Here is a 20,559-nt window from a genome sequence, read left to right on the forward strand (position 1 = left end):
CCTCCAGGAAGGATGAGTAGACGGAGCAATAGGCTTTATCTGTATTTGTAAGGAGCTTCCTGAGGCTCCAAGGCCAGAATTCTGTGACTGAAGCTTGTTGCGAAGAATAAAGAAAGAATAGGAGGTGTTCAGAGCGAAGAGAAGAAGGATGGTTCCCAACCTTTCTCAGTTCATGGCACCCTTTGTGTTTCAGGAACTTTTCTACGATGCCTCTAGGGGTGCATACACACACACACACACACACACACACACACACACACACACACACACACAGAGTTCTGTTTATTAAGTAGTTAGATGGATCCAAATAAGTTAATAAGTATTTATGTCCTAACAACTTGGTGACCGTTTGGGAAAAATACACATAAATCGAAAGAAAACATTTTATTTTTAAATAACCACAGTCACTACCAATGGGATGTGTGCACCTGTTGGGCACTGCAGAACTCAAATCTCGAAATCAGGTTGGACACTGCCACCCTCATGTCCTTTTGCACACTGATTTTCATGCAACTTTTTATCAAGCAACTGCTGGAAGTTTCACAGAAATAGGACATGATCAAAAGAATGTAGCGTGATTTAATGTTGAAACCGAGGACCACCTTGAGCTAGTAGTTTGCAAGGTATTTGACAGCTGTTGAGTATTGCTTTGCTTTCCTCAAAATTTTAAAATATTTAAAAATTAAAGTAAACTTAAACCTAAATTAATTTAAATTCATTTTAATGTGAGTACCCCACACTGCCCCTCTGAGTTTGCTGCAGCGCCCCAGCGTGCCTCAGTGCACAGTTTGCGAGCCTGGGCCCTGGGCACGAGATGCTCTCAGATAACTCACAACTGCGAGGGAGGGACCAAGGGCTTGTCCAGCTGGCTGTCCTTATAAGCACTTCTGACCTTACCTCTGACGCACTGCTGAGCGAGGGTGCTGGAACCCTACCTTGCATGCAGCACATTGTCATTTTATGATGCTGGAGGGTGAAGTGAGCACAGGCTGCTCATCACAATAATCCTGCAGAGTTCCTCCTTGGCAGGCTGCTCTCACAGATACTGTGGGGCTTTCTTCTAACAGTATAGCTTTGCCCTCAAGGAGAATGCAATCTTGTTGAAACTCTCACAGGCTTAAGGTAACATCGAGATTCTAGTCCAAATGCTTACAGTTCAAATATGACATTTTACAGGATGATGTTTCCCTTTCCTTGGCACAAACTGGAGGAATTAAATTGAATTAAATAATTATTGGATTTAATAATTAAAAGCTTTTTCAGTCTCCACTTGGATCTTACCGAAGTGGCACCATTTTCAAATGGGCAAGAACACATCGGAAGTATGGAAAAAGACTCCTGTGCAAATTGTTAATAGAATCCCTAAATGCAGGTTCTCTATTCTGAGGGCTTAGGCCCTAAGTGGGGTTGATTCAAGTGGAAAAAGGCCACTTTGCATCCAGTGGAATGAAATCCTGTTTCCAGATTTATGTTTCTGACGATTTTGGTAAATCTTCCTGTTACAATTTGGTTGCCCGTGACTGGACATCTTCCTCTGGAGGCCTGGGGCCTGAACACATTCTGTCAAGTTTATTATCCAAGGAAGAGACTCCTTTCAGTCCCAAATGGGTGTGCGGTAGCAGGTGGGAATTGCCACTGACGAGTTGGGAGACCCTAAATCTCTTTTCATCAGATCTGAATGTTGGTGGCAATATAGAAATGCACTGAAGTGTTGCTAACAAAGCTGCCCTCCCTGCCTGGCATTCAGAGGGGGGAAAGAGGGTATTTTGCACCATGACAACAGGTGACCTCTATTTGGAATTGTCAACAAACATTAATAGGCTTTCTAAAACACATATGCTGTAAGTAAGAGACTGGCTGGCTGCCTGAAGGGAGGGCCCGGTATTCAGCAGCACTGAGGCAGTTCGTACAGGATGTCAGCAGACGTGGTTAATTGGTAATGATTAGGGCTGTCTGAAAGCCGATTCCCTGAGTTTGGTGAACACATAATTGTTGTATGTAACCCAGAGCGGCTTTGCTCTTTCATCTCTATGAAGAGATCAGAAAAGAGAGATTTACGGCTTAGGTTGCCCCAAGCCACACATAGCAGGCTTAATTTTCCTTGCCAAGGGAATTTGAAGACGGCTGTTGTGACTAGTTCTCTGTGGCTCATATGGCATGTTGAGGTCACCTGCAAGTTTTTGTTAAATGATTGAGTGACTGAAATTAATTATTCTGTCAGAGCTGTAATGGAGGTAAGATGGAAGACGCTGATAAAGAGAAAAGCTAAAGCGATCCTTATAAATGCACTTATGTCTCTTTCTATTTAAATAAAGCAGACAGAATACGTATATCCTGGATGGTGTTGGGTGTCACCTCCCCATTTGCCTCTATAGCCCTACGCTGTTTTCTTTCAAAATCCAATGCTTTGAAATGAGTGGCCATTTATTCAACTCCAACTGTAGGATATTTGACCCCTTACTCACTTCATTCCTTCTAATCTTTCCCCAAACACCTCAGCCCCTGATAAGAGGCTGATTCCAGTCACTGCCTTAGATTAAATCAAACGAATTCAGGGAGTTGCGTCTGAGCGAATGGCTAAGTGACTTGGGGAATGTGGCTGGTGAGTTGAGTAGGTGAAAGGCAGGTGTTTGCTTCTAAATGTCAGATTTCTGAGGCGTGGAAACCACCCGGTAAGGACGTTTAGGAAGGCAGTGAAAGCAGCTGTTTAGTGACAGACTGCCTGAAATTTGGGTTCTTAAATGCCACGAAGGGAATCCAGTGGCCAGTTAAGGAAATGCCAAAATGACTCTCTTGATTACCTTGCAAAGGGCAAGAGAATTATTTAAAAGTGATTTTTCAACGTACTTCCAAGTCACTGGCAACAAAGGCTAAAAAGAGCCATTTCCCATGTGGGTTCTGAGAAGCACGTAGGTAGCAGGACCTCTTCCCGAGGTGGCACCAGGTTCAAAACGAGCAAGAAACGCTGGAAGTGTAGAAAAGGACTTACAAGCAAATTGGCTAAGGTATCAGAATTATGAACCTGTGCCCTGAAAGTGTGTCCTCTCATGTTATGTGCCCTTTGGTGAAAACACTATGGATCAGGGCTGCCTAGTCCTTTGCACGAGTAGGAAAAGCCCACAGCAATGAGATGGGTTGATTCCCTTGTCAAAGCCATCACCAATAGCCATAGCCATAGGACCGGGAAATACCCAGCAGTCACTTGGTTCACTGATGTTTTTGGATTCTAGTGTGCCCTTTTCAAATCATCTGGGGTGCTTGTTAAATATTCAGATTCCAGGGAACCACCCCCAGAGAGTCTATCTCCCTAGGTATGCCACAGAGCTTGGGGATCTTCACTTTTTTTCTTTTAACAAGTTCTGAGGTGATGTTGCAGGTTGTCCCCAACTTTCACTTCCCTTGTTTAACAAATAAGTAGACCAGGGGCCAAGAGAAGAGACTGCAACTGCTCCATTTGGTAAGAACAGCCCTCTGAAACGGTCGTGACTAGTCTACGGCAGATTGTAGATGGAACTTCTTGGGTTTGAGTAATTTTTTTTAGGTAGCATAAAGCCTTTTTTAAAAAAGTGAAATATAGTTGATTTGCAACATTGTATTAGTTTTAGGTGTATAGCACAGTGATTCGGTTTTATATATATATAAAAATATATATATATATTCTTTTTCAAATTCTTTTCCCTTGTAGGTTATTACAAGGTACTGAGTATAGTTCCTTGCACTGTACAGTAGGTCCTTGTTGTTTATTTTATATACAGTAGTCTGTATATGTTAATCCTAAACTTCTAATTTATTCCTCCCCCCACCTTTCCCCTTTGGTAACCATAAGTTTGTTTTCTATGTCTGTGAGTCTGTTTCTCTTTTATAAATAAATTCACTTGTATCTCTTTTTTAAGATGTGCATATAAGTGATATCATATGATATTTGTCTTTCTCTGTCTGACTTCACTTAGTACGATAATCTCCAGGTCCATCCATGTCACTGAAAATGACATTACTTCATTCTTTTTAATGGCTGAGTAATATTCCTGTGTGTGTGTGAACACACACACACACCACATCTTCTTTATCCATTCATCTGTTGATGCACACTTAGATGGCTTCCATGTCTTGGCTATTGTAAATAGTGCTGCTGTGTATGTATCTTTCTGAATTATGGTTTTCTCTGAATATATGCTCAGGAGTTGGATCATTGGGTCATATGGTAACTCTGTTTTTAGTTTTTTTAAAGGACCCTGCATACCGTTGTTCTCCATAGTGCCTGCACCAATTTACATTCCCACCAACAGTGTAGGAGGGTTCCTTTTTCTCCATACCCTCTCCAGCACTTATTATTTGTAGACTTTTTGATGATGGCCATTCTGGGCAGGTGGTACATTGCTAATTATTAGAGAAATGCAAATCAAAACTACAGTGGGATTTGAGTAATTTTTCTTGTCTTAAGACAAGTCATGGCTATTTCAACACTAGTCAACTTAAGGTATCCCAGCTATTGAAGGCATGGCCTCCTGAGTATCTTAGAAACTGAAATAATAGAAATAGGTGGAGTCTGGAAAATTGCTGTTTCTTGATGATGGTTAATATTTCGTTGGTTGGACATAATTGAAGCAACAAAGAAATAGCCATGAAAACTGTCATAAATTAAGACATTCCATTATGGAGGGCAATTTTAAATATTTCTTTCCTGGCAATTTCTAAAAGGAAGAAGACTAACTTGGAACACTTTATACTCATTCCTGCTAGGAGATGAGAAATGGTGTCCCCTCTCTAATTTATGAACCTGTGGTTTAGTTCGGTAGAGCTCAAGCTTACAGTGCTCCAACACCATGTTTTGTGGGGTTAAATGTAAGGCCTTAAAATGTATGTGTATGTCCTCTCACTTCATGAATGCTATGATACTTAGCGCTTTACAGTCTATCTGAAGGCAAATTGATGACTTTATAAAATCTTTTTTTTAAAGTACCCTTCTCCTCTTTTTAAATATGTATGGCTTCTCTGTGTGCCCTATAAAATGTTTTGGAAAGTGGTCATCACCAAACTAGGGCTAGGTTGCATAAATATTTAGCTATAGATAGGAGCGTGTTTCTTGAAGTTGCACATGTGTCAGCGTTTCCTTAGCTGTTCCTCCAGAGCCAGGCCTATTAGCAGTGCGATGGAAGATAAAGAGGGAGCCAAGGTAGAAACGCAGACTTGCCATTGCCAGGGATAACACTGCATTAATTTGTTGCTGTTTTGGTTCTGTTCTTAACAAAGTTAAACAAGTCTTTGATTGGAGCCCGTTTTCAGTTGTCATTTTAAATAATAATTAGACCCCCTGCTCCAATCAGTTTCTTTTAAGGTGGTTTTAAAAGTTCATGACTGGGAAGATACTATTTATAGAGGAGAGGCACTTAGTAGGCCAAGATTTGGTTGGTTTCATGTGGCCAAGGATTATCCCAGAAATTCAACTGGGGATTTTTTTTGGCCCTTTCAGGATATCAAATTTTGATTTGTTGTTGTTTTTAATCCTAAATATTACCGATTATGTATCTTCTCTGAGAGGAGGGAGGGCTAAGATGAATGTACCATATTTTTTATGCACTTCTAGTAGCTGTGCAACCTTCAGTGGCAGGGAATAGAGCATATGACTGTGAAACTTACATAGAGAAAGGGGAGAATTTGTAATCTTTGAACAACAACAACAAAAATATATTGATATCTACCATTTGCTGGGCTCTGAGGCTTCGAAATTGAATAAAATGTGACCCTAGGGAGTGACAGGTCTAAGCAGGCAATTACAGTGAAATGTGATACAATACATGTATAAGAGGAGTCCCAAAGAAGGAGGAGCTAAATTCTCTCTGGGGCTTTCAAGAGAAGCGGTGACTTATAAATGAGGAGAAAGAACCTATGAATTCATTGTTTAGCTTGAGAGCTCGAACTTGCATCAATCCATACTTGATATTTTAGTGGTGACCAAATGAAGATGGTCTTTCAGGCAATGGGTGGAGCCTGTTCAAAAGTACAGAGACTTGAGAGGACATGGCATGTTAGAAAATTGTAGGTAGGCAGCATAGCTTGAGCATGATTTACAAGGAGGGTGAGGTTACCCCTGAATAGGATTACGAGATTGACTTTCACATAGGCTCTTATGTCCTGGCATCATCATGCTTCTTCAAGAGTTTTGGTAATACTTAAGGGAGACATAGAGATCCCAAAAGGTGCAAGGTCTCATGTTAAGTCTATGAGTCTAGTTCCTTAGCTTATGAGGCAGTTGAAAAACATTAGGCTCAAACGCTCTCATTGGAGGTGAGCTACCTACCAGGTCAGTCTGCCCAAACAGGTCAACAACGGGTCACACACCTGGATGAGAAGTCTAATATGTGCTTCATCATCCAGATAATTTGATTCTAGGTCCCAAATCAGTGTTCTATGAAAAAGGAGATCCTTAGCAAAAGGTTTTGTGAAATGTTTGGTTAAATAAAGTTACGCAGGCTTCCTTTCTGTTGGGCTTCCTAAGCCTTTAATGTGCTGAAGTATGATACGAATCTCCAAGAGGATGATAGAATATGGCTTCATTTCCTAAAACTGTTTGTGAAAAAGCCTTTTGTGAAACTAGTGTTCCCTAGAATACTCTTTGGGCAAAGCCACTCTTAAGATTCATTTAAACAGACCTCCTAATTGTACATCGAATGGAATTTCCTTCATCAAACGTTATGCCTGAAAGGGGGTGAAAACCACTCCCCTCAGCAAACATAAAATGTGCCCTCTACTAATTATTTGACATCATGTTGATGAAATCAAGGGTTGCATTCCTCCCATTCTAATAGGACAGTTTTGCAGAGACGCAGCCCTGGGCTCTGGTGGGCAGCATGGGGGCTGCTGGGAAGGTTCCAGTAAAATGCAACTATTCCTGACCTTGTACCATTTAAAGTCACAGAGCTATTAAAGCAGCGACCAGGGCATTCAGAAGACCTGTGACTAGGCATAATGTGCCTTTTGAGGGTGACTGTTCACTTGTCCATCTAATTAGCACTCAGCACCTTTGGCTGCCCCACACATCTTTTAAAAAAAATCTCAAGCATGTGGGGCTTCGGTGCTTGGATGGCTCAGATGAAAATCAAGGCCTGGCCTTGTATTTATGGAGGTTTCTTCTTTCCACTACATCTTAACTATTTCCTCAGCCCTGTTCTCAGTAATGCCTGCCACAAAGAACCCCATACATTTAGCGTTTGCAGCTATAAGTTTGTCATTCTTTTCTTGAAATGAGATTAGGGCACTATTGTAAAACAGCAGACGGCTGAATGTGAGAGCAGCCAGCATATTGTTGACTGATTCATCTGGGGCATTTAGTTCTTCAGAATGGAAAAACAAAACAGGGTCTAAAAAGCAAACACAGTAAATTAAAAGAATGTTATTCTATGCATAGAACAGCTGTTTTAATACTTGCCCAGTAGGGTCATGTGACTGAACCACTTCTTTTAGGATAAAATATGTCTTCCTTTAAGGTTATTATTAAAGACACATGGAGATATTTACTTTGTCTTCTTGTCAGCATTGTGCCACATTAAAAAAAAAGCGAAAAACATTTGAATTTGGTTTAGATTCATTATTTGCATGAAAATGATAGTTAATTGTGTCCATGTGATATTAGTGTTTGGCTAAGGTGACCTTGCCATTGTTAGACCAAGGTGGGCCGTGAGTTAACGAAAATTGTACTGGTGGTAGCTGTTTTCTTTTAAGTAACTGTATAGCTCTGTCTGCTTTGCCAACTAGGAAAATGAATTAACGGGAAGTGAAAGATTTAGAGTCTACAAGAGGTAAGACATAGTTATCCATTGCAGGGAGAAAGCGCCACATTGGGCTCTCTTTGCATGTTGGGTGATCATTATCTCATTTCTTCGGCAAACATTGAATGCCTGCTCTATGTTAGGATCCTGACTGTTCATTACATGATCAGAAACTCTAAGAGGGAAGAGACCCTGCAGTACTGTAGCTGAAACCTCTATTAGCTTTAAAATCTGCACCAGAAATCTTCTAGCCCACCCGAGGCTTGTCCCAAAGCCGCTAAGTGGCAGGACAAGAGTCCAAATCTTCTGCCCCTTCTCCAACTTTCTCCATGTGCTACCTCCTTACTTTGCTTTGCCTGGTACCCATCATGAGTATGTTTTCTCTAGAGACTAGTTAGAGCAGAGGAGGATGCTGGGCCAGATGCCCCTCCTGTCCCACTGAGTGTGTCCTGGTCGTTGAGGATTCTCCCAGTCAGCCTCTTCCTCTCTCTGAACTCTTTAAAGGCCAAGATCAATTCCAGTTCATCTTAGAACATGTAATTCTGTTTTGAATTACATGCATATGGTTGTATTATATCAGATATGTAATAAATATCTGTTGAAAGCGTGAATAATAGAATGAATAAATGACCTTGTCCTATTCCAACTCAGGGCAGGGTCCATTATGCCCCTTCTGTGACATGTGATTATCCAGCTGCGTCTTACATTGTCTCCTAGTGATGCAGCCCTGGCTAATTTATAGTACACCCCATCTCTCTATGGGCAGTGCTGCCCACAGAATGGCACTTCCTCTTCTTAATCCCCAGTCCACTCTAATGTCTCTGGCTCTATCTCCAAAAGCTACACAGACTAGATCCTTATTCCTCTTTCACATGGTCCTTCAGATATTGCAAGACACCTGGTATATGCTGCTCATCTCCAAATTTAACATAGCAGTCCCCTAAGTTATTCCTCATATGACACAATTCCCTGATGTATCTCTATCTTAGATGCTTTCTTATCAACATAGTTAATTTAGCCAGTGTTTTTTTGTATGTTTGTTTTGTTTGCTTATTATTTGTAAGTTTGGGGCTAGAACTGAACATAGTATTACAGGAAGGAATGACCAGAGCAGAATAGGGCCAGAACATTGCCTTCCTTCTTCTGTACTTCTACTTAGACTATTTTTATAATTAAAGATTGACTCTTTGTTATTTTATTTACTTTTAGCAGTCATGCCACTGATTTGATTCATATGAGCTACTGGACATCTAAACCCGTGGTTTCCAGCTGGGGGTGATTTTGTCTCCTTGGGGATAGTTGGCAATGACTGGAGGCCTTATTGATTTTCCTTCCTTGGGTCGGGAGTGATAATAACATCTAGTGGGTAGAAGCCAGGGATGCTGGTAAGATCCTACAATGTACAGGACAGCCTCCCACAGTAAAGAATTATTTGCTTTAAAATGTCAGTAATGCTGCTATTGAGGAACTCTGGTCTAAACTACCTAGTCCTTCTCTGTGGCACATCATGGAACAGGTCTTGATCCTCTATGATATGAGATCTCTCAGATCTTTGAACCTGACTCAGTAAGACCTCTTCTCTCCAGGTGAAGCCTCCCCAGCCCTGCTGTCAACCATTTCTAAGACTTCCAGTTTCTTAACCTGCTGGTCACCCACCACCTTGCAGTTAGAGTACTGCTCCCAGAGCTGAACAATGCTTTGGTTGGCATCAGAAACCTAGGACAGAGCTTCTCAAACTTTACTGTGGATAGAAGTCATATGGGAACTCAGTTAAAGTCAGGCTCTGATTCATGAGATCTGAGGTAGGGCTGAGACTCTGCCATTCTACCAAGCTCCCAGGCAATGCTGATGTAGAAGCCCGGTGGAGCAAGACGCTTAGCAAGTTTCCTATTGGCTTTATTTGGATACGGGCTTCTTCTGGTCCCTTGGAGCAGAGTACAGGTATTTGTGGCTGGGAACCTTTGGCTATTACGCTCAGCTCTGGCCACATGGCAGAACAGAGCCAACCAAGTACTGTGATGCTACAATGCAAAGGAAGACTAATGGCCTGCTAATTGCCGAGCAGTGCTTATAACTTAGATGTTCTTGCTGTGCCATGTTCCAGGCTCAGGAGAAGCAACAAGAAAGCAATAACCCTTTCCTAATTGAGAGCTGGAGGTGGGAGTGAGGGGAGAGCTGCCCCCAGTCACAGATTTGGAGGAATGTAATATCCCATTGTGATTTGGTTTCTCCAGATTATGTATATGTTTATAAATTATCCTAGAAGTTCCTTTTCCTCATTCCCTTTATTGCAGGGTGTATTTCTTTAAAGTGGCAGGTTTAATTTTTTTCCCCCGCTCTGTGTAGATTTCATGGATGATGTAGCTTACTAAATCAAACTGATTTCCACCATTGTATCAAGGCTCTTTAATCAGTTCTTTGAATTAATGCAATCAAACGGTTGAATTCTTGCACTCATTTCTATATTTACAGCTCTGTTGTGCTTTTTTTTTTTTTTTTTTCTTTTTTTTTGCGCACGCGGGCCTCTCACCGCCGTGGCCTCCCCCGTTGCGGGGCACAGGCTCCGGACGCGCAGGCTCAGCGGCCATGGCGCACGGGCGCAGCCGCTCCGCGGCATGCGGGACCCTCCCGGAACGGGGCACGAACCCGCGTCCCCTGCATCGGCAGGCGGACCCTCAACCACTGCGCCACCAGGGAAGCCCTGTTGTGCTTTTTTTATTGAACTGGAAGAGGAATATATTCATTCACTGCCAAAATAAAATAAATCTAGGCAGGTTATCTAGTAAACTGACTGGGGTGGAGGGTGTACAGTGTGTGTGTGTGTGTTTGCTTGTGTGTGTGTGCATAAAATACAGACGTCATCGGCATAGTTCTAATATTAACTTTTGTGTTGGGACTTCATATTCAAGAAGCCAGCATTGTATCAAGTTCTGTGATAGTGGTCCTGTTTTACCAGATCATTAACCCAGGGGTTCTCAAACAGAGAAGAGAGCGTTTGGAGGTTATGGTGCCCTTGTGTTTTCATATGTGTTCTAGGTTAAGAGCGTAGAATCTGGAGTCAGATTGCCCAGAGAAAATCCCAGTTCCTCCCAGCTCTGGCTGTGTGACTTCATGCGTGTTACTTAACCTTTCTGTACTTCCTTTACTTTAAACTAGGGATAATATTAGTGTCTGTCTCATGGAACAGTTGTGAGGATTAGAACCACAGGCAGTGGTATGTGTGACAGGCAAAGGGCAAGTATTCGCTTTCTGGAGACTATTAATAATATCACCCTAAACTTAAGGCAGCTAAACATGTCGTTTTCTGCCAAACCAGAAATGCTATCTTTTGGTACATTCTCTCAAAGATAACAGTAAAGGGCAATAAGGATATGAGAAAATGATTAGAGGGCAATCACAAAATGGAAGAAATTCTATTCTTTAGTTATGGCTATTTTCCTCCCACAAATTGGGAAACTAACTCCACTCTTGAGTTTGATTCTATGAACCCAGGAAACGTAGAACCCAGGGTTCTGCTGAGATAGAGTTTGCCTGTCAATCCTACCCCTACTTATTTTCTCATGTACTTTGAAATACCTTGAGTCCATAGGTATAACACTGTGGTACACTAGTCAATTAAAGATACTTTGTGAAGATATGTGGAGTAAGACCCTGCTTTTCAGAACATAATGTGCCTGCATGTGAAATGTGTATGTTTCATGGAAACAGTGACAGATACATTAGGCAGTGATTATTCTCATTACTAAACAATTCATAGTAGGGTTTCTTACCATAGCAAATGCCTTCCATTTCTACTCCTTTGCCAGTTTGTTAGATGGTTCTTAAACACAAAAGGTCCAGATCTTAAAATTCTGATGGCATTCCTTGATCTTGGTGGGTGAGTTTTTGTTACTCACACAAGAGAAGATGAGTTGGGATGATCAGATGGGTATAGAAGCACATGGAAACAGCAGAGTGTTTTATTTTATTTTATTTTTTTTATTTTTTTTTTAAACATCTTTATTGGGGTATAATTGCTTTACAATGGTGTGTTAGTTTCTGCTTTATAACAAAGTGAATCAGCTATACATATACATATGTTCCCATATGTCTTCCCTCTGGCATCTCCCTCCCTCCCACTCTCCCCATCCCACCCTTCCAGGCTGTCACAAAGCACCGAGCTAATATCCCTGTGCCTTGCGGCTGCTTCCCCCTAGCTATCTACCTTACTACGTTTGTTAGTGTGTATACGTCCATGACTCTCTCTCGCCCTGTCAAAACTCACCCTTACCCCTCCCCATATCCTCAAGTCCGTTCTCCAGTAGGTCTGCCTCTTTATTCCTGTCTTACCCCTAGGTTCTTCATGACATTTTTTTTCCCTTAAATTCCATATATATGTGTTAGCATACGGTATTTGTCTTTTTCTTTCTGACTTACTTCACTCTGTATGACAGACTCTAGGTCTATCCATCTCATTACAAATAGCTCAATTTCATTTCTTTTTAAGGCTGAGTAATATTCCATTGTGTATATGTGCCACATCTTCTTTATCCATTCATCCGATGATGGGCGCTTAGGTTGTTTCCATCTCCGGGCTATTGTAAATAGAGCTGCAATGAACATTTTGGTACATGACTCTTTTTGAATTTTGGTTTTCTCAGGGTATATGCCCAGTAGTGGGATTGCTGGGTCATATGGTAATTCTATTTGTAGTTTTTTAAGGAACCTCCATACTGTTCTCCATAGTGGCTGAACCATTTCACATTCCCACCAGCAGTGCAAGAGTGTCCCCTTTTCTCCACACCCTCTCCAGCATTTATTGTTTCTAGATTTTTTGATGATGGCCATTCTGACTGGTGTGAGATGATATCTCATTGTAGTTTTGATTTGCATTTCTCTAATGATTAATGATGTTGAGCATTCTTTCATGTGTTTGTTGGCATTCTGTATATCTTGTTTGGAGAAATGTCTATTTAGGTCTTCTGCCCATTTTTGGATGGGGTTGTTTGTTTTTTTGTTATTGAGCCAGCAGAGTGTTTTAAAATCTTATTTCCTGGGTTTGGGCAGAAGCAACATCCTTATTACTAATCATCTCTGTCATAAAAGTTATACCTGATGTTGTATAGCGCTCTACGTGTAAATCACTCTCACATGTATGTTTTTCATTTATTCCTCACAAGATAAAAGTGTGAGGTATCTCTTAGTGACCCCACTTTATTATTACAAAAACAGAGACAGAGAGGTCAAATGACTTGTCAAAGGTCATATGACTTGCAAGTGCCAGAGCTAGGCCTCAAACCAAGTTCTTCTCCCTCCAGATCCATTGGCCCACTTGGGTATGTCTCAATGCATGATAGCCACTTACCATAATTGTCATATGTGTTCTTCGAATGGGACTTAGCACCTGCTACCTTGTTTCCATATCTAATCCCTGTCTCTTATTTGTTGGATGTGTTTCTCATGATGTGCAAGGATCCTAGATGGACCTTGTATCAAATACCTTTCCAGGGCAGCAGCCTCTTAGTTCTTGGAAATCAGCTGCTAATCCACATAAAGCTGGTGGGTTTATTCTCATTGAGAGCTTCGGGACTGCTGAATCAATTAGCTTTTGCTGAGCGACTAACCCCCCGCCCAACCTCCCCCGCAAAAATAGTGCCTTGAAACAACAAATATATAGTTATTTCCCAACTGTGCAAATGGGCAATTTGGGCTGGACTCAGTTGGCTAGTCCTCTGGATCCAGAGTGGTCTCAGTTCGCCTTGGGTCGTCTCCTTCCCAGGTCTCAGCTGGGGCCCCTGGGATGGCTTGCATGACTGGGCCTCTTTTCATGTTATCTTTCAGGAGACTAGTCCCAGACTTGTTGGCGTGGTGGTTAACAGAATTCCATGAGCAGCAGAAGAGCGCGATCCCCAGTGCAGAGCACGTTTCAGGTCTTTGCTTATATCTTATCTGCTAGCATCTTACTTGTCAAAGCAAGTCCCATGGCCAAGCCCAGAGTCAGTAGGAGGGACTTCTCAGTGACACGGATGCAGGGATGCTTGAACAGATTGCAGGTCATTACTGCGACAGTCTACCGTGTTGCCATATCAAGTTTTTCTTTACTTCCAAATTTTTGAGTAGAGTTATAATGCCCTGAAAAACCAGGAGGTTCTTTCTCTTCACTGAGGTGTTTCCTTATTGTTACTCCCTCAAGATTCTGCCAACTCAGTAAACTTGACCCTTTACAAAACCCTGGCTTCTTTGAGTGATGCTGCCCTGCTTTCCTCCCCATTAATGAATTGAAAGGTTGTTCTTAGTCAGGACTTTTCTGACTTTTTAATGGTGTGCCTGTAGCTTCTCCTTGTCAGCTTTCCTTTTAGAAATGCGTACGTTTATTTTGAATCCAGATGCTGGAGTTTTCTGTTTGGGAAAGAATTTTAATGAAGCTTTATCAGGTGTTAACCAAAATGAAGAGGAGTCTTTTGTGCCCAGAGAAAGTGATCTGGCAGTCAGGAGCTCCTTTAGAAAGAGGACTGCAGAATGAAGGAATGCTAAACCCTTCTTTCATGATTTTTCTCTTTTTGAAACATGTTACCTTGCCTGAGAGTTTATGTCGAGTTTAGCTCATGGAAGGGGAACATAATGATGTGTGATCTGGAGGAAGGAGCGGACAGTGGATGATAATTCCCAAGCAGATGAAAGGGAATATTTCACACTGCTGAGACACATGTGACTTCTTTGGATGCAAATAACAGAAGGGATGATGATAGTTGTAGCCGTTTTCCGCTTCGGGGAGAAATCACCAACTTAGCAACGCTAAATGGCAAGACCTATGTGGCCGAGTTCTTTCCCTGACTAATTGGAAACACATCTCTGTATTTTCTTGTCGTTGAGAAAGAACGACTGTTTGGTAAATGGTATTCAGTAGTATACTTTTTTTTTTGCGGTACGCGGGCCTCTCACTACCGTGGCCACTCCCGTTGCAGAGCACAGGCTCCGGACGCGCAGGCTCAGCGGCCATGGCTCACGGGCCCAGCCGCTCCACGGCATGTGGGATCCTCCCGGACCGGGGCACAAACCCGTGTCCCCTGCATCGGCAGGTGGACTCTCAACCACTGCGCCAGCAGGGAAGCCCCAGTAGTATACTTTTATAAAAGCCCAGGTGCTGGGCTCTTGGTCAGAAGGGAATGAAAATGCTTTCTGATATCAGAGAGCCTGGGTATTTTTTGTAGTGACAGTAGGACATTGGAAAGTGATTGGTAGGTTTGGAGTCGCAAACTGGTAGAATCTCACCAGCTCGGCCCTTAGGAGTTTACCAACTTGAACAAACCCTTTCCCCTCTGACCTCAGTTTCTTTACTTGCAAAATAAGAAGAATGGGGCAAATGATCCCAAAGTTTTCATCTCATTTCTGTCAGAAAATCCTGTAATTTAGAAAAATAGACACTTTTTGGTTATAAGTTTGGCTCAGAGAAGACAGTGTGAAATACTCACTGGATTTATGGCTGGAGACACTTTATAAAACAAAGCAAAACAAATCCCAGCTCTGGTACAGATTATTCCACCATCTATCCATGGACCCATCCACATCCTGTCCACCCATGCATCCATATTCCTGTCCACCCATCCATCCATGTACCCGTCTCCTTGTCTCCACCACTCTTGTTTTCTGCATTTGTTCCAGACATTAGTGTTAAAATTTCTTTGTGCTTACCTTGTTTGAGCTTTCGAGCTCCTGTGAGGAAATCAGACATCATTTTCAAATAGACGTTTAACAGATGAGGAAAGTTAGGCCATGAAAGTTATGTCACATATCTGATGTCATTCAGCTGGAATGGAAAAACACTAGGACTAATCCCAAACTCTAGACCCAGGGCTCTTTCTCTATTATGCACTATCCCTTTTGTGTATCTTCAAAACTATCCTAGAAAACCCAAAACCTGGCATTTGTTTCCTAAGATTGGGGTAGCCTAAGGCCATTTCTAGGACTTAATTGTTCATGAAAAAAAGAAAGAGTTCCTTCCATTCCAGAAAAATCTTACTTGAGCTGCCACACTTCAAGGTGAATCAGTATGATAGATGTTTTTAAGCAGTCTTTGGTTAGAGTAGTGTTGAACATTGTGGGGGATCCAGAAAAACTGGGAAAGACCCTATCTTCCGCAGTTTGCTGGCAGAGTCTAACATGCTTTAGGTGCCCATGAAAGTGATGTATTGACAAATGAGGGTCCCACGTAATAGGTGGTAGTTTCCATAGGACTTGAGGAAAGGGAGACAGGCCCATAGCAACCCTGACATCCTTGAACTTCCAGTTGACCTTAGCACCCAAGAGAAGGCTTAAACCAGAGAAGAAAAGCCACCTCCTCCTGGGAGCTTTCCCCGGAAAGCTGTGATGTCCCTCCGTCTGGGTTTTGGAAAGGAGTTGTTGAAGCTAGAAGAGCATACTTCTTACAAATCTTGGGATGAGAAGGCAGGCCAGTGGGAGTGCTTCTCTTGTGTCTTTTCAGATAAAGATATATCCTGGGTTTTGAGGTTGATTCAATTCTTTAAACAAATCCCATCATCCACCCCAGGCAGTTTTGTTTGATCCCAAGTTCAGTAACGTGAAATAAAGTACCCCAGACTTTAATGGCTTAAAATGAAAGAGAATCATGTTTTCCTGTCTGAAACTGGAAATCCAAAGAGTTGCTCAGTAAGAATGTTCTGGCTTTTACCTTGTAGCTCAGCTACAGGAAATTGGGAAATTTGGGTCAGATGCTTCATGCACATTCCACGTTGATAAAGGGTGGGAAAGTTTGAGGAATTGTCTGAATCATAATGCTACTGGGAAGGTTAGAAAATACAGGATTATTTCTCCTAAAATTACTTTTGGGAAGCGGGGTGGGGGGGGGTCAGTGGAGGAGAAATTGTCAGTATGCTCTAGGTGGCTTAGTGTGTGTGCTTTATTTTAATGATTCCAGTAGGTGAGTTACACAAGTACAGAGATACTGGTCCTCATTGTCACAAAGTAATTCTGTGTGGAAGTTGAATGATGGTAGGATATCCAGGTCTCTGCTACTTAAAATGGGGTCCATAGACCAGCAGCATCAGTATCACCGGGGAGTTTGTTAGAAGTGTGGAATCGTAGGGGCCCCAATTATAGACCTATTGAATCAGAATCCACATTTTAATAAGACCTCCAGGTATCTCATATGCACCTTACATTTTGAGAAGCCTTGGCTTCCCAAGTTCATTGGGATGATGCAAGGCACAGATGCTTCCCATATTCTAGTTGATTGAAAGACATTTCTGGATCAGTTTCTTGATTTTATTGATTGTAGCCTAGAAGAAAGTCATGTTAATCTCTAGGAACTGGACCCAGCAGTGGGACACCCCAGCCTACCCCTTAAGCCTCACCTGCCAGCTACCACCCATTCCAGCTGCCCTGACTGTCTCACTGTTCCATGACTTCACAGCTCTGTGCATTTGCATGTGCTCTTCCCACTGCCCCGAATGCTTTTCTCCTTTTTTCTCACTTAATCAAACTCACCTTTTGCAATCTTGTTCACATGTCATCTTTGCTGGGAAAAAGTCTGCATTTTCCCCAGGTGTGATTTAGAGACCCTATCTTCTGTGTATTGACTCCCCTGTTAAATTACAATAGAATAGGAAAGTGTAAATGTCCATGTGCCTTTCTTGACCATGAGCTCCTGAGGATCTTCAGGTCCTTGTTATCGCCTCTATGTCCTCAGCACCTGATACAGAGCAGGCATTCAATCCATACTTGTTTTATAACTAAATGAAAATACGGGTGATCTGGCAGGGAATGCCCTCTTGGATATTCTGGGAATTTCTCATTCCTCCAGGGAGACACTTGGGCTGGTTTTCTGGGGGGGGGGGGGTTGTTTTTGTTTTTTATAACATGTGTTTGACTCCCTAAGCCTCCTGGATCAACACTGAGCAGAATCATCAAGTGGGCCAAGACCATCCTAGGGTCTCTCTGTGCCTGCTTTCTCCTCTCATACCCAGCACCTTTATGATGCCCCCAGTTGCCCCAGACTGTCATTTATTCCCTGGACAACCTCCCAGGTCACCAATTTCCACCCCTCCCAAGTCAGAACCTCCTTGTCTCCTTAAAGGGCAATCTACCATTTCTGGAGGGCTTACTATGTACCAAATGCTCTGCACAAAGTGCTCTACCTACATGACCACATTTAGTCCCCACCACACTTCTGGAAACATAGGTTCCATCATTTCCATTTTATATTGAGGGAACCACAGCTCACAGCAGTCAAATAATTTGCTCAAACCAAGGTGGTCAGGCAGAGCTGGGATTCAAACTCAAGGCTGTCTGACTTACTGATCGGGGCTTTGAAACGCTGTTCTGTGCCACAACAGGGGTACATGAATCAGCCAGAGTAACCCATGAAGGTGCTAACCTACCAGTGGATGTAACTGATCAAAGCACCTGCACTGAATGGGGCACTGTTTTAGATACACTTCGCCAGGTGAAAGAGAATAATTATAAGTGAGCACAGTAGATTCCTCTACCTGGACGATTTTAACTTTCTCAAGCTCAGACCAGTCTTGAGGGCACTTTGTTTCTGAGATTGAGGGCCACTGCCACCAGACTCGGCTAGCTAGGGGATGGGGCTGCCATTTTGCGTTAACTTTGTCCTCTGAATTGAGAACTGTGCCCTACTTTAATTAGTTGCTGTATTAATTTTTGGTTGGGGGAAGGGGTGATCACTTAAAAAACAATGCCAAGAATGTATGTTACTCCCTCCCAGAGACATGCAAGTTGTTTCTTGTTTAGGAGAAGCTCTCTTTCTCCCTCCCCCCCCCCCCCCCCCCCCCCCCCCCGCAACTTCCTCTGTTATTTCACCTGCCCCATCTTCTTCCTTCCCTCCGTGAGATACACTAACTGGTGTCCACACTCCACCGAGGAGGCCACTTCCCCCTAGTGTGTCCATACGCTTCTGCTCTCACCAAGAAGCAGTTGTGTTTACTCCCCAACTTGTTTATGCCAGTTTTTCTTGTGCAGTATTTGTAAACATAATTTAACTAAATATTATGTAAATCAGTGAACAGTGGGTACAGGACAAAAGCAGCTGCTGTTTTTACGAACACCAACTTAAGGGCTTTAGGAAGAGTTCATAAAAGGAATGTGACTCTGTTTAAAAAAAAAAAGCTAAATTATATGAGGGTGGACCAGAGACCTAAGGAAAAAAAAAATCCTAAAGAAGTCTGTGCTCAGTTTGCTTTTCTGCACTCCATTTTAAAGAAACCCAGACTGGAAATTGTGGGTGGCATTTTATAAATATTTTGGATCGAGAGAGATGAAGTGGGACTCTAATCAGGTGGCAGCCAAGGTGGGGAATAGGGACCTCAGTCCTAGAGCCCAATGGGACTTGATTGTGCCCTGAATGAGCCTGGGAACAGATTCTCCACTAGATGCTTCAGAAGGGAACTGGCCCAGCCAGCACCTTGATTTTGACCTTGGGAGACTAGTCTTAGAGAAGCCAGCTGAGCCCACTGAACTTTTGCCATACAGAATTATGAGATAATAAATTTGTGTAATTTTTAAGCCACCAAGTCCGTAGTGATTTGTTAAGGCAGCAATGGAATGTGAACACAGCACCCATCCTCTCTGCATATATTGAGATCACTGTTCCCATTTTTGACCCAGACCTTCATTACACACATCTCAGCCTGGCATTCTGGGTGCTCTACACTGGTGTTGCCTCAGCTTTCCTTTCAAAACTCACCTCCCAGACAAACCCTCAGCCCCAGTCACGTTCTTGGCCTCATAATTGCCTGTTCAAGTCCAACTCATCTTTCAAGGGCTGTCTCGAGAGAGAGGCAGGTCACTTCCTTCTGTGACCACCACAGCCTTCGGAGGACCCTCTGTCCGTGTTGTTTATTTGGCCTTTGTCCTGTCTGATAGTGAGGGCTCTTCCCTCTGTTTTCCCCTTTTCTCTTCAAATTGATGGCAAACATTTTAAAGGCAGGAAGCGTGTGCATTTTGTTTCCTCCTTGTGTCCAGCACAAGGGTGAATACATTCTACATGGTCCATATGCTTCCTTTAGAGATGGGATTTTATCTGAGAGAGCCACGTTCTCTGTGTGGATCTTCACAGAACTCTTTTGTGGATGCCAGTTAATGTCTGGGGCCCCGCCTCTGGGTGATAACTCCTTTAATATCAAGACAATGATTTGATCTCTTCTTAAAGTGTCTTGTAAGTGACTTCTTTAAATGACCTTGGTTTCCTAGCAGTTTGGGTTCCAAAGACAGCTCTCTCCCTGGACACGGAGCCTAGCCCCTTGGGTTTGTGACTGTTTCCAGTGCTGACGTGTAATCTCTAATGCTTTGTGAGCTTGACTTGGGTCTCATCTAAGCGAGAGCACCCCTGCAGCGCCAGCACAAGAGGACACCACCCAGAGAGAGTTGGCGGGATTTTGGGGTGGGAAGCAGTAGCCAGGGAGTATGTCGAAAGCATTTGATTTTCTTCCACTGTAGCTATCTATTCTTCAGTCCTTGCTAATGGGATAATTTGATCGATGAATGCGCTGGGAAAAGGCAAGAGATGCATAAAAAGTGTGAAAGCTCACAGCTACAAATGAGTGGGCAGATTTACCACTTTCTCCCTAGAATCAAATCTGTCTGCCATCCGCACTGGGTATGAGACAGGCAGATCCAAGCTTTGGCTTAATTACACGTAATTTGGGTGACAGCTGAAATGCAAACGTAAACATTCAATCAGTTAAAGATACACAAAATTAAGCATTTCACACAGTGTCCAACCCCTTCAGTCTTTATTAATACTTTAATTATGTTAGTTATACCATGGTTTCAAGCC

General features: G+C 42.6%; 1 protein-coding gene across 4 annotated transcripts in view; it reads left to right on the forward strand.

The window, feature by feature from the left end:
- Positions 1 to 20,559, forward strand: part of LRMDA (leucine rich melanocyte differentiation associated) — a 1,257,159-nt gene that overhangs the window by 893,574 nt on the left and 343,026 nt on the right. The window lies entirely within an intron of this gene.

This window comes from Phocoena sinus, chromosome 16 (assembly GCF_008692025.1).
Source record: "Phocoena sinus isolate mPhoSin1 chromosome 16, mPhoSin1.pri, whole genome shotgun sequence".
NCBI lineage: Eukaryota > Metazoa > Chordata > Mammalia > Artiodactyla > Phocoenidae > Phocoena > Phocoena sinus.